Source organism: Macaca thibetana, chromosome 9, assembly GCF_024542745.1.
Source record: "Macaca thibetana thibetana isolate TM-01 chromosome 9, ASM2454274v1, whole genome shotgun sequence".
Classification (NCBI taxonomy): domain Eukaryota; kingdom Metazoa; phylum Chordata; class Mammalia; order Primates; family Cercopithecidae; genus Macaca; species Macaca thibetana.
The window spans coordinates 86,661,459-86,675,414 of record NC_065586.1 but is presented as its reverse complement, the minus strand read 5'-3'; the positions used below and the strand labels follow the sequence as shown (position 1 = coordinate 86,675,414).

Here is a 13,956-nt window from a genome sequence, read left to right as displayed (position 1 = left end):
TACTTCTCAAAAGAAGACATTTATGTGACCAACAAACTTAGGAAAAAAAGCTCAGCATCACTGATCATTAAAGAAATGCAAATCAAAACCACAATGAGATACCATCTCAGGCCAGTCAGAATGGCAATTATTAAAAAGTCAAAAAACAATAGATGCTGGCGAGCCTGTAGAGAAATAAGAATGCTTTCACACTGTTGGTGGGAATGTAAATTAGTTCAACCATTGTGGAAGACAGTGTGGCGATTCCTCAAGGACCTAGAAGCAGAAATACCATTTGACCCAGCAATCCCATTACTGGGTATATACCAAAAGGAATATAAATTATCCTACTATAAAGACACATGCACACATATGTTTACTGCAACACTTTTTACATTAGTAAAGATATGGAACCAACCCAAATGCTCGTCAATGATAGACCAGATAAAGAAAATGTGGTACATATACACCATGGAATACTATGCAGCCATAAAAAAGGATGAGTTCATGTCCTTTGTAGGGACATGGATGAAGCTGGAAGCCATCATCCTCAGCAAACTAACACAGGAAAGAAAACCAAACACCGCATGTTCTCACTCATAAGTAGGAGTTAAACAATGAGAACTCATGGACACAGGGAGGGGAACAACACACACCGGGGCCTGTTAGGGGATGAGGGGGCAAGAGGAGGGAGAGCATTAGGACAAATACCTAATGCATGTGGGCCTTAAAACCTAGATGATGGATTGATAGGTGCAGCAAACCATCATGGCACATGTATACCTGTGTAACAAACCTGCATGTTTTGCACACATATCCCGGAACTCAAAGTAAAATGTAAACATGACTAAGTTTTATCTATGCATCTCATAAAAAAAGAAATAAAACAATTCCAATTATAGTAGCATCAAAACAAATAAAATCCTTAGGAATAAATTTAATCAAGAAGGTGAAAGATATATATACTGAAATCTATAAGACATTGATGAAGGAAATTGAAGAAGACACAAATAAATGTCTAGATACCCCATGTTCATGGAGTAGAAGAATTCATATTGTTAAAATGCCCATAAAACCCAGCACAATCTATAAATTCAGTGCAGCTACTATCAAAATTCCAATGGCATTTTTCACAGAAACGGAAAACAATCCTAAAATTCGCATGGAATCAGAAAAGACCCCAGACAGAAAAAACAATCATGAGAAAGAAGAATAAAGCTCGAGGCATCACATTTCCTCATTTAAAACATATTACAAAATGGCACTGAAAACAATATGGTACTGGCATAAAAACAGACACATAGATTAATGTAACAGAATTGACAGCATGGAATCCATTGAAACCTCCACATATACGGTCAACTGATAATGGACAAGGATGCCAAGCGTGCACAATGGGGAAAGAATAGTCTCTTCAATAAATGGTGCCGAAAAAACTATATCCACATGTAAAATAATGAAATCCAACCCTTATCTTACACCACTAACAAAAATTAACTTGAAATTGCTTAACGATTTAAATGTAGTATCTGACACCATAAAACTCCAAGAAGAAAACACAGGGTAAAAACTCCTTTATATCGGTATTGGCAGTGATATTTTTGGACATAACACCAACAAAAGCAAAGATAAACAAATGGGACTACATTAAAATAAAAATCTTCTTCACATAAAAGGAAACAGTTAACAAAATGAAAAGGCCACGTACAGAATGGGAGAAAATATTCACAAACCATGTATCTTATGAGAGGTTAATATTCAATATATTTAAAGAACCCATATCACTCAACAACAAAAACCCAAATAATTCCATTAAAAATGGGAAAAGGACCTGAATAGACATTTTTCCAAAGAAGACATACATATGGACAACAGGTACATGAAAAGGTGCTCAACATCGCTTGTCATCAGGGAAACATAAACAGAACCATAATGAGCTATCACCTCACACTTGTTGGGATAGCTGTTATCAAAAAGACAAGAAATCTTGAGTGTTCATGAGGATGTGGAGAAAAGGGAACCCTTGTGCACTTGTTGGTGAGAATGTAAGTTAGTACAGCTCTTATGGAAAACAGTATGGAGGTTCCTTAAAAAAATAAAAATACAACTAACTGCCATATGATCCAGTGCTTCTACTTCTGGGTATATATCCAAAGGAAATGAAGCCAGTATGTTGAAGAGATATCCGCACTCCCATGTTAATTGCCCACTATTTACTGTAGCCAAGCTATGGAAGCAATCTAAGTGTCTGTTAAGGGATGAGTGGATAAAGAAAATGTGGTATATATACACAATAGAATATTTTTCAGCTACGAAAGAAGGCAGTCCTGCCATTTGCAATAACATAGATGACCCTTCAGGGCATTATGCTAAGTGAAATAAGTCAGACAGAGAAAGATAAATACTGCATAATCTCACTTGTACGTGGAATCTAAAAAACTTAGAAACAGAGTGTAGCATGGTTATTGGCAGGGGGATGGGGATGTGGAAAAAGGGGAAATGTTGGTCCAAACTCTTAGTTGTAGGATGAATAAGGTATGGGAATCTAATGTACAGCATGGTGACTATTGTTAACAGTAGTGCACTGTATACTTGAAATTTGCTAAGAGAGTAAACCTCACCGTCCCCCGCCCCTGCCCCCCCCAACACAATGGTAACTATGTGAGGTAATAGATGTGTTAACTAACTTTACTGTGGTAATCATTTCACAATATATGTATAGTAAAAAAGAGAAAGTGGTAAGGTAGAAACAGTCCAAAAATAAAAAATAAAGCTTTGCAGTATTTTAGAGTAATTCTTTAATTTTTTGAAAACTGTATGTGCTCATTATGAAAATTCACTTATAAAAAATATGAAAAAGAAAACAAATCATCTAAACTCTTATGCAGAAAAATAAAATAAAAAACACGTAGTAAGTATCATTTTAGATATTTCTTTATACTTATGTCCACTTAGGAGGATGACTGGCTAGCTGGTTAGTTGACTCAATGACAGGTAGATAGAAAGTTGATTGATTAAAAAAATTATAAAAATGATATCACACTATGCATGTTATTTTAACAAAATATTAAAACTAAATTTACTTAAATTTAAAAGAAGAAAAATAAACTGAAGCAGAAGAACTTTCAGTCAGAGCTACTATTTTTTCATTTAATTTTTTGGACACATAATAATTGTACATATTTATGGGGTACATGTTTATTTTATTTATTTATTTTTGAGACAGAGTCTCACTCTGTTGCCCAGGCTGGAGTTCAATGGTGCAATCTCAGCTCACTGGAACCTCCACTTCCTGGATCCAAGCAATTCTCCCTCCTCAGCCTCGCAAGTAGCTGGGATTACAGTTGCCCACCAACACGCCTGGCTAATTTTCTGTATTTTTAGTACAGATGGGGTTTCACCATGTTGGCCAGGTTGGTCTCAAACTCCTGACCTCAGGTGATTCACTTACCTTGGCCTTCCAAATTGCTGGGATTACAGGCGTGAGCCAATGCATCCAGCCCATATTGATGTTTTGATACATATAATGTATAGTGATCAGCTCAGGGTAATTAACATATCCCTCATCTCAAACACTTATCATTTCTTTGCATTGGGAATATTTTCAATATCCTCCTTCTAGCTATTTGAAACTATATAATGCATTGTTAACTATAGTCATCCTACAGTGCTATAGAACACTAGAACTTGTTCCTCTTATCTAGCTTTAATTTTGTGCCTTTAACAAATCTTTGTATATCCTTCTTTCCTCCTACCCTTTCCAGCCTCTGTTATCCTCTGTCCTACTTTTTACTCCTATGATATCAACTAATTTTAGAGTGAGAACATGCGGTGTTTAACTTTCTGTACCTGGCGTATTTCACTTAATGTCTTCCAGTTTCATTCATGTTTCTGTGAACGACAGGCTTTCCCTCTTTTTATGGCTGAATAGTATTCATTGTGTGTATACACCACACTTTCTATATCCATTAATCTGTTGTTGGACACCTAGGTTGATTCAATACCTTGGCTATTGTGAATAGGGCTACAGTAAACATGGGGATGCAGATGTCCCTTTGATACACTGATTTCCTTTCCTTTGTGCAGCACTAATTTTAAGAGCTATTTGTTCCTGAAAGATTGTGTAAAGATTATGGGAAAATGTGAAAGCCATTAGGAAGTTGGATTTGTATAAACTATATGTTACAATTTTAAAATGTTACAATTTTAGACAGCATCAGTTGATGTCTACTTTGAAAGTTGAATTGATTAGTGCTCTAACACTGTATCCTACGTTGCTTCCCCCAGCTCCTGATTCTTGTGGCTTATATTATTTTTACATTGTAAAATTTACATTCTGTTGTGCTAATATAATTCCCATGGGTCTTACTGTTGCATTTAAACAAGTTTAAATAATAATAGGCATTGTTTCCCTGGTTTTAAATTCTTCATTTGGTTCATTTTTGGTTGGATGGATTTTATTTCCTCCTCCAAAATAGGCTTTATGGATACTTTACTCTTCAAATTCTCTCATGTTTGAGAATGTCTACTTCTTAGCTTTATAATTTTAGATAACAGACATAATGCTATTTCACATTTTATACACTCTATATTTTTAGACATTTTCTATTATATTTTGGCATGGAATTATGCTGTTGAGAATCAGCCTGATTTTTTTTCTACCTTGCGTATTTTCTGATTTTTTTTTTTTTTTTCATTCCCGAATTCCTGCAGTGGTCTTTCTATGTCTTGAAGTTCAGTAACTTTACTAGGATAGGTATCATGGATAATAATTCTGTATCACTTTTTCCCAACTATGTTATGTGTCCTGTTGCTGGTAAGATTCAGCTCTTTCATTGATTCAAGGAAAATGTCCTAAATTATATCACTGTGTACTTTTTACATGTTGCAGCTCTATTTACTTAAACAATTTCCGCCCTCCTTGTTTAGTTTCTTTCTTTTCTTCAGGGAGATGTTATTATTATGTCTTATCTTTGTGTGTTCTCCTTACCTATCACCTTCTAATTGCTTGAATAAATTTTTCCTTATGCATTGATATGTTTACCTCAAGCCTTTTTACTTCATGCCATTGATTTGCTTTTCAGGTGTGTCTTGTTTCTTTTCTTTTCTTTTTTTGAGATGGAGCCTCACTCTGTCACCCAGGCTAGAGTGCAGTGGCATGATCTCTACTCACTGTAACCTCTACCTCCTGGGTTCAAGCAATTCTTCTGCTTCAGCCTCCCAAGTAGCTGGGACTACAGACGAGCACCACTATGCCCAGCTAATTTTTGTATTTTTAGTAGAGACAGAGTTTCACCATATTGGCTAGGATGGTCTCGAACTCCTAACCTCGTGATCTGCCCGCCTTGGCCTCCCAAAGTACTGGGATTACAGGCGTGACCCACAGCACCTGGTCAGGTGTGTCTGTTTCTATTCTCAGCTCCTGCTTATTCATCCATTAGATCTGCCCTGATAATGTTCTGGCCTCAATTTATTTTCTTAACTTAGCAGTCTCTTTTTATCTCATTCTGCTGTTTTAACATCTTTGAGCCTCTACTTCAGTGATTACATATATTTATTAAGGTCTCTTACAGTGAAAAGTACTTTTAGGAAAACAACTTCTATTCTGAAAATTGTGTTTGCCTCTTGACTTGGTTCTTCAAGTCTTAGCCATGTTCTCTTTCTTTGTTTTTTTCCTTTCATTGTTGTTATTTATTGTTGGAACATGTTTGTGTAGTTGCTGTAACAGTTTGTTTTATTTTTTTCATTTTGCTCATTCTTAACATGAGTTGTTTATTTAAACCCTAATATTTGTTCTCACATACTGTGGTTGAATTATCATTGATATTCTGCCTTATTTGATATGGTATTTTTCTCTTTTTAGGCTAGTATTTAGTGTATCTACTTTTCAATTGCCTGAAAGTGTAGGGTTGCAGGGAAAGGAAGGGAGTAGATTCTACTGCAGCTGAGTGAAGTTTGTTAAGGAGGACTACTCTGTACTCTGAATACTCATTAGATGTCCTGGACCAGAAAATATCCCGCTAAGCTCAGGATTTACCAGTCTTCTGGAACTTGGCATACTACTCTGGTTCAGCTCAGTGTCCTGAAAGATGACAAGTTCTGTTCGCCCTTAACTCTGCTAAAATGGTATGTGGGGCTTCTGCTCTTCATGGCTTTTCAGTACTTTTCTTTAGGTTGTCTTCTCACCCGCTCGATTTGCTTCTCCCCAATATGAAGGTATTATTTGGAATTTTAAGGATTTACTCACCCCCTTTCCTCAGTACTGCTTCTATGGGATGGGGTTGAAAGCCACACAAAAGCATCATAAAACAGAATATTTTCTTTTGTTTTCCTGCCTCTAACCTTTACAAAGTTTTTAAGGTTTTATGCCATTAATTTCTTGTATTATTGCTGATAAATTTTGGTTCTTTCTTTGCTGCCACCCCCACCCCCTTTTTCTGAGGAATAAAAGGCCAAATTCTTTGGGAAAATTTAGTTTATTGTGAATCCATATACAACTGAGGTAATTAACAAGTATAATTCAGGGGTCACTACTAATCTCTCACACTATTCATTTTCATGAGTTTGTATAATTATCTAAAAATCCTTTAATAGTTATGTAGTTTTCTTTTTCTTTCTTTTTTTTGCCACAGGGTTTTCCTTGGTGGTGTTTTAAGCCACTAAAGTGGGCTAATTAGTTATGTAGCAACAGTTAACAAATATAATATATGAATTTTTACAGGTACTTTTAGAATTAAGTGATTTGTTTTATTTTAATTAAATCTGATTTTCTCTCTTAAGGGAAACTCTCCTTTTTGTTTAATGATAATATGCTTTCTCAAAGAGGAGGCTTTGCTACTGTGTTTCCAGACTTGATTGAATTTTGTTGCTTTTTCTCCCCTTCTCTTTTATCTACTTCCCTCCCTCAATGCTGAGGGCAGAATAAGGAATTTAAGTTGTTTATTGGTCCTAACTATAAGTGCAGCTTAGAAACACTGATGGAAATGGTTTAAAAGTATATTGGAACCCCACTGTAATGATGGTTTTAGAGAACAGGTCAGCATCTAGGTTAATGGCAAATGATAAGTTCAGTGTATTTTTTTTTTTTTTTTTTTTTTTTTTTTTTTGAGACTGAGTCTCGCTCTGTCGCCCAGGTTGGAGTGCAGTGGCCGGATCTCAGCTCACTGCAAGCTCCACCTCCCAGGTTTACGCCATTCTCCTGCCTCAGCCTCCTGAGTAACTGGGACTACAGGCGCCCGCCACCTCGCCCGGCTAGTTTTTTGTATTTTTAGTAGAGACGGGGTTTCACCGTGTTAGCCAGGATGGTCTCGATCTCCTGACCTCGTGATCCGCCCGTCTCAGCCTCCCAAAGTGCTGGGATTACAGGCTTGAGCCACCGCGCCCGGCCAGTTCAGTGTATTGTTAAAAATTTACTTTTAGTATTTAAAAAAACCCTGATTTACATACATCCAGAACACTGCACCAGTCATAACTGAATAGCTCACTTACTTTCTACAAGGTAAGCATACCTGCTTAACACACCCAGAGGAAGAGAAAGAACATTTTCAGAACTCCAAGCTTTCCTCCTGCACCCTCACTGCTTAGGACCTACTGTTCCCCACAGGTAACTGCCATTGTGGCTTCTGTTACCAGGGGCTAGTTTTGCCTGGTTTGGAATAGTATGTTCTCTTTTGTTTTTTAGCTTCTTTAGCTCGACCTTATGTTTGTGAAAATCATCCATGTTGACAAGCAGTAGTGGGTTCATTCTCATTGTTTTATAGAATTCCATTGCATAAATATGCCACAGTTTATGTACTTATCCTACTATTATAGAGTTATACTAATTTTACTTTTGTAGAGTGGGTGAGTTTCATTTGGGGCTATTACCAACAGTGCTGCTATAAAGTTTTGTATGTGTATTTTGGTTAATATTCATTATATACTTGGAATTGCTAGATCATAGTGTGTGTATTATTTAGCTTTAGTAGATATTACAAAATAGTTTCCCAAAGTTACTGCCTCAGGTTACACTCCCACCAGTAATGTGTGAGAATCACAATTGTTTCATATCTTCACAGAACACTTGGCATCATAGCTTTTATCATCATCATCATCATCATCATCATCATCATCATCATCATTAATTTTAACTACTCTGATGGCTGTTAGTGACATTTCATTGTGCTAATCTGCATTTTTCTCATGACTCAGGATGTTAAACACCTTTTCATGTGTTTGGTGAAGGTGAGTAATTTTCAAACTTTAGGCCTTGATCCAATAATGGGTTATGAAATCAATTTAGTGCATTAAGGCCAGCACTTAAAAAGTCTGAAATAGAATAGAAGAGAGTAAATAATGGTTTATAATGGTAAATATAGATGCGTGAAACTTTTAATTTCCTAAATATAAATATACACACATATCAGTTTATTATATAGGTAAAATGTTATATTTCTTTTTGTGAACTATGGTCAAAAAGGTTTTAAAAAACCCTGTTGAGTATTATGTGCTTAAGAAAAATCTACAACTTGATTAAAACATAAAGACCACACATATCTCATTTAGCACAGTACTGGGAAATAAATCTAATAGCTGAGATAATGGAAACATGATTCATAATGATTTTGTTAGACTAAACTGGAAGCAAACTGTTCAGATGAAATATATAGTAAGTAAAGCCCTTCATGTGATAAGTATAAAGTCCTTGTAATTGAATGGGAGAAGGCTGCTTTGACAGCAGTGTGTGGGATAAAGACCCAGAACAGTCAATCCTAAACGCAAAGTCCTAGGTCTCCAATCCTTGAATGAGAATATTGGCTTGGGAATCTGCATGTTTCTAAAGCTCCTGAGTGATTCTGATAATCTGGCAGTTTCAGGAGCCACTGACATTAGCTGGAGATTCTAGTGGATTTTGCCAACTGCAAGGGAGGAATCTCCTGGAGGAGGTGTTCTAAGTGTGTGAACCCTTTTTAAGCTGAACATTCTGAAAAACCACCATATTTCAGAATAATTCTACCCAGTTTCTTTTACTCCCTAAATTATTATTCGATAGCAGTGAAACTCAGAAAAAGCCATTTGATTAAAGAACCGTTATTTACCATTTCTATACAGTTAGAACAGAAGACAGGCAGCAGAGTTAGTTTGCTTCCGATCCCTCTCTATGCAGATTATAGCTCCCTAATCCTCTTTTTCTCTGAACCTGTGCTGCAATGGCACCCCTAATGTGAGTTGCATATATTTCTCAATTATATAATACTTTGGTGCTTTTGTCTCCGAGATTTACTGTACTTTAACATTTGTATGCATTTTACAGTAAAATTTTGAAGACTTTATAAGCATCCTGCTTTCTAATTAACAGTGAGGATAAAATGTTAGTGTGATAAATATTAAACATGCATAATTAAGGAATATTAAAAATCAGTCTAGTTTTTTTTTCTTTTTTTCTTTCTCTCCCTTGAAGGTAAGATTTATCCGATACAAGGTTTGGAAGAATGAATGTATAATTTAGAGAAACACTTCCCTGAATACCAATATTACTTTATATAGTAATTATGGGATTTTAAATGCCAATGAGTTCTTTTTCTTTTGTATGAACTTATGAATGTATTATAATAAAGCACTTTTGACAAGCTAATCAAATAAAACAATATAAGATTTAATTATCAGCTTTCTAAAGGTTTTATGAACCAGATTGTTTCTATTGCCAGAATCATTTAGTAATTTAGGAATCTCAGAATCCTCTTAAATCTTTTATTTTGTTCTTAAAGTAGTGGGGTTTTTTTACGTGCTCACTACAAAAATATCAAGCATAGAAAAATATAAAGAAAATTTAAAATCATTAAAATTTCTACATCTCAGGTAGAACTACTATTGATATTTTAGTTAATATTCTTGTAGACATCTGTGCATACACAGACGTGCTCACACAGGCATACACCCAGTTTTATGTAGAAAGGTTAATAAAATATGTTATACGATATTCTATTATCAATGCATTTTTAATGCACTCTTCTGTTGTTTCTGTGTTAGTAAATACAGATATACATCATCATTTTAATGGTTGCATTATACATATTATATACAGTATATATATATGTATACCATATCTAATCTCCTATTGATAATACTTAGATTGCATCCTTTTTCCTCTATTATGTGTTTAGCAACATCTCTGCACATTAGTCATTTTGCATCTGTACAATTATCTTCTTAAGACAAAATCCTAGATATCTGATTAATTACCAAACTGTCTACCAGAATTATTTCAGTTGACACTTCCAGTAGCAACCTAATAGAACGATTGCTTTTTCACAGTTTTCTAATATTGGATTTGGTCTTTCTTAAATATTGGCAAATGATAAAAATATGTCGTTTTAAAATTTGCATCTCTTTGATTATTAATGAAGTTCTACATATTTTTAAGTGCTTATTGGTCATAGTTTCTCTGTCTCTGTCTTTAAAGTAGAGATGGCGTCTTGCTCTGTTGCTCAGGCTGGTCCCAAACTCCTGGCCTCAAGTGATCCTTCCACCTTGGCCTCCCAAAGTGCTGGGATTATAGGCATGAGCCACGGCACCTGGCTTTGGCCATTAGTTTTTCTTCTTTGATCAGTTGCTTCAATATTTTTTGAGGGATGGTTGGCTTTTTCCTTTTTCTTTTACAAACTATGAAGTTCTTACTATGGGATGGTTGTGTTTTGTATTGACCTGTAGGAAATCTGTGAATATTGTGATATTGCCATTTAGATTTCTAGTTTATGATTTGACTTTTAACTCTTCACAGAATGATTTTTGAATTAAACTAAATGTTGCTTATAAATGTCACTCATTTATTTTGTTTGTTACAAACATTTATTGATGTTTCATTTTATACTTTCAAGCTTTTGTATTATAGTTAAGAATGGCCTTTGTCATCTCAGGATTGTGAAATACTTGCCAATATTTTCTCATAGTCTTAGGGTTTAATTTTTTTTACATGATAATCTTTGATCCATCTGGGATTTATATTTAATCAAAAGAAAGGTAAGAAGCCAGTAATACTTTTACCTCAATTGCTGAACAGTTGTGAGACTTTATGAATATCCAATTTTTTACTAGTGATTTAAAGTGACTCCTTTTATATTGAATTCTCTTATATATTTGAATCAATTTGAAACTATCCTGTTTTATTGACATCTTTTTGAATAATTTTGGGGGGACTTTTATTTCTGTGGCTTTTTTTTTAATAGGAAAAGTATCCCTTCATTATTCTTTTTCAGATTATCTGTACATTTTTGCATGTTGACTTGGTGAGATTTAAAATCATTAACAAAAGCCATGCCAGTTTATTCATTTGGGGTTATATAGTATTTATAGATTGAGGGGAAATAGGTACTTTTATAATACTAGATTTTCTTATTGAAAAAACAAGTTTTTCCCCCATGGATTTAAGTATTTTTAAAAATGTACCTCAGTAGCATTTTGTATTTTCTCCATATAGGCCCTAGGTATTATTTTTAAAAAGCTTTTTCCTAGATGTTTTTAATTGTTGTTAATTGCATCATCTCCACACTATTTTCTGATTGTTAATGGTTAAAACATAAACTATTAACTTTTGTTTATTTATTTTATATCCAGACACTTCAGTGAGCACTCATTTTTTTTTCTAGTAATATTTCAGTTGATTTTAGCCTTATAATGTCTCACCAGGTGGAAGTGAGGGGCCTAAGAAGTAAATATAACTATCTTATTGTAGGATGTCTTGAAATAATTAGAGAATGGTGCCTAAAGTAGAACAGAGTTTATGAAATATAATTTGTACATCCAGGGCAGGCTGAATGTAGACTAATCACCATGATTGAAATATAATGTGTCAGCCTAAGTGTACTAGAATGAATAAACATACCATTTAAATGAGATTAATATTCCGAAATGTTATTTGTACTTTATTAATCTCTCAGGATTAATCTTTGTGAATTCTATATTATTTACTTAACCAGGAAAAAGATGGAATTGTTACTTAAGTGGGAAGGCATAGTTCTAGTAAGGAAAGTATGAAGAAATGGGAGAGAAAAAGGATTTCCTCAAAATAGGAGTTTACTAGGTTGTGAATTCCAGGCTTGCTAATTTTTTTAATTCTCCACAAATAAAATATAACTTCTTTTTTTGTCTTAATTTTTCCAACATAACACCTGTTACATCAACCATCTACCCTATCGACACACCCCCAATCCCAGTAAGTAGGTGTAAAATGGTCTGACAATGCCATCTGGTGGCCCCCTGGGGAATTGTGTACAGTAACCTCTACCTGCTGGACTTCACTCCTTGGTGAACCTGAGGTACTGACCTGGGCTCATGTCTTGGATGCCACATTCAGGCTTGAGAGCAGGCAGTTTACAATGGGGCTGTAGACCAAGAGTGACAAGAAATCAAAGTGCAGGTCTGGGGAAAGGCTGCTGGGGGAATAAGGAAGGTGCCCAAAAGGCCACATTCACAGGAGCTGGTTGAGAACAAGGACTAGATTTTCCTTTTCCCTCCCTCCTCCCTTTTCCGTCTTCCTTCCTCCTTCCCTCCCTCTCTTCTTCTGAGTTACTTTCCCCCACACTGCCTGCCTTTTTCTTAACTCTTGTTCTTGCATTCTAAGGAAAGCCTCCCTCTCTCTCTTCCCTCATTCTGTTTGGGAGCAGCATCATAATCCTAACTACAGCTGATAAGTCTAAGGGTAGTGATTGTAGGTCAACTTTATTAAGGAAAAGGGAAGGCAGAATTTGGCAAATGAAGAACCCAGCATTGTGAACGCATGAGTCCTTGGAAGGGATCAGAAGTCCCCTTCAACATTACCATGGTGTCGGATTTTCCCCTTCATCCGACATGATTTCTCCATTTGCCTGCACGCAGGATTTTCATCTCTTCTACCCACTGCCATATCTCCAACACCTGGAACAGTACCTGTCCAGTAAAACGAGCTCCACTAATACTTGTTGAAGGAAAGAATTCTAGAGGAGTAAGAACATCTGGCTCATCATTTTTTACTGTATTTCGATGTTGTCTTCTTGTAAGTGTTATAGTGATGCTAATTTTCATTGTGAAAGTATGATTTTGGACTTTTGTGGGATAATTTAAGTATTAAAGGATATTTCTAGCAGAAATTGTTTTTTAAGTTCTAACCTACTAACTGGCCAACTTTCAGAAAATAACCTGTTGGTAAGTTAGGGACTCTCTGTATCCTTCCTTTTTATGTTTCAATAATGTATCTTTTATATACATAAAGGAAGTAAAAACAACAACAAAATGACCATCTTTTTTTCTGTCTTTGCTTCTCAAGTGCTCCAAGCTTCCCAAAATAGAATCTAAGGCTATTAAATATGAGGAAAACACAGGTTTGAAAAGCTGAAAAATATTAAGCATTTGGCAGAATATCTTTTCTGTATATGTTTTCTCTGTGTGCACAGATTTGTTTGCATTACAAATCCTTGATCACAGACTTGGAGTCATATTTATTCCCTGTATAGAACTAAGCACAGAGAAAATGCTGGATTTCCCTAATATTTTGCAGAACTGTACCCTTGTTTTGTGATTCTCCTAAGAACTGGAGAGAGAAGGCAGAATGTTTTTATTTCTTAGATTGTTCCTCTGACATTGCTGTTGTGCGAGACTTTTCTGTGGGTAAATAATAATAATAATATCATTTTCTGCTAACCATTTCAACACTCTAGGATTCCCAGACTATCTCACGGATCTGTGTGATCTTAAAGAAATGCTTTTGCTGTAATGCAAAGGGAAAGCTAAAATGAATTAAAAGCTGGCCTAAATTAAGACAGCTGGGGTGATCACTGGGTGTATAATACCAGAGTGTGGTAGACCTTGGTTGTTTTGAGAATGTGTCACAGCATCCTACATCAGAGTTGATATGTTGTCCTGGCTGATTTTGGTGGCTGTGGTCATGGGGAGGGGGAGCTCTTTAAACTTTGTTGACTATATGGATTGTGAAAAACTGTAAGGCATGCAAAAAGCATGGACTGA

The 13,956-nt window shown here is 35.4% G+C and overlaps 2 protein-coding genes across 3 annotated transcripts in view; one reads left to right on the top strand and one right to left on the bottom strand.

The window, feature by feature from the left end:
- Positions 1-13,956, bottom strand: part of RPP30 (ribonuclease P/MRP subunit p30) — a 427,811-nt gene that overhangs the window by 141,949 nt on the left and 271,906 nt on the right. The window lies entirely within an intron of this gene.
- The window catches only part of HTR7 (5-hydroxytryptamine receptor 7), a 116,835-nt gene that overhangs the window by 90,658 nt on the left and 12,221 nt on the right, over positions 1-13,956 (top strand). The window lies entirely within an intron of this gene.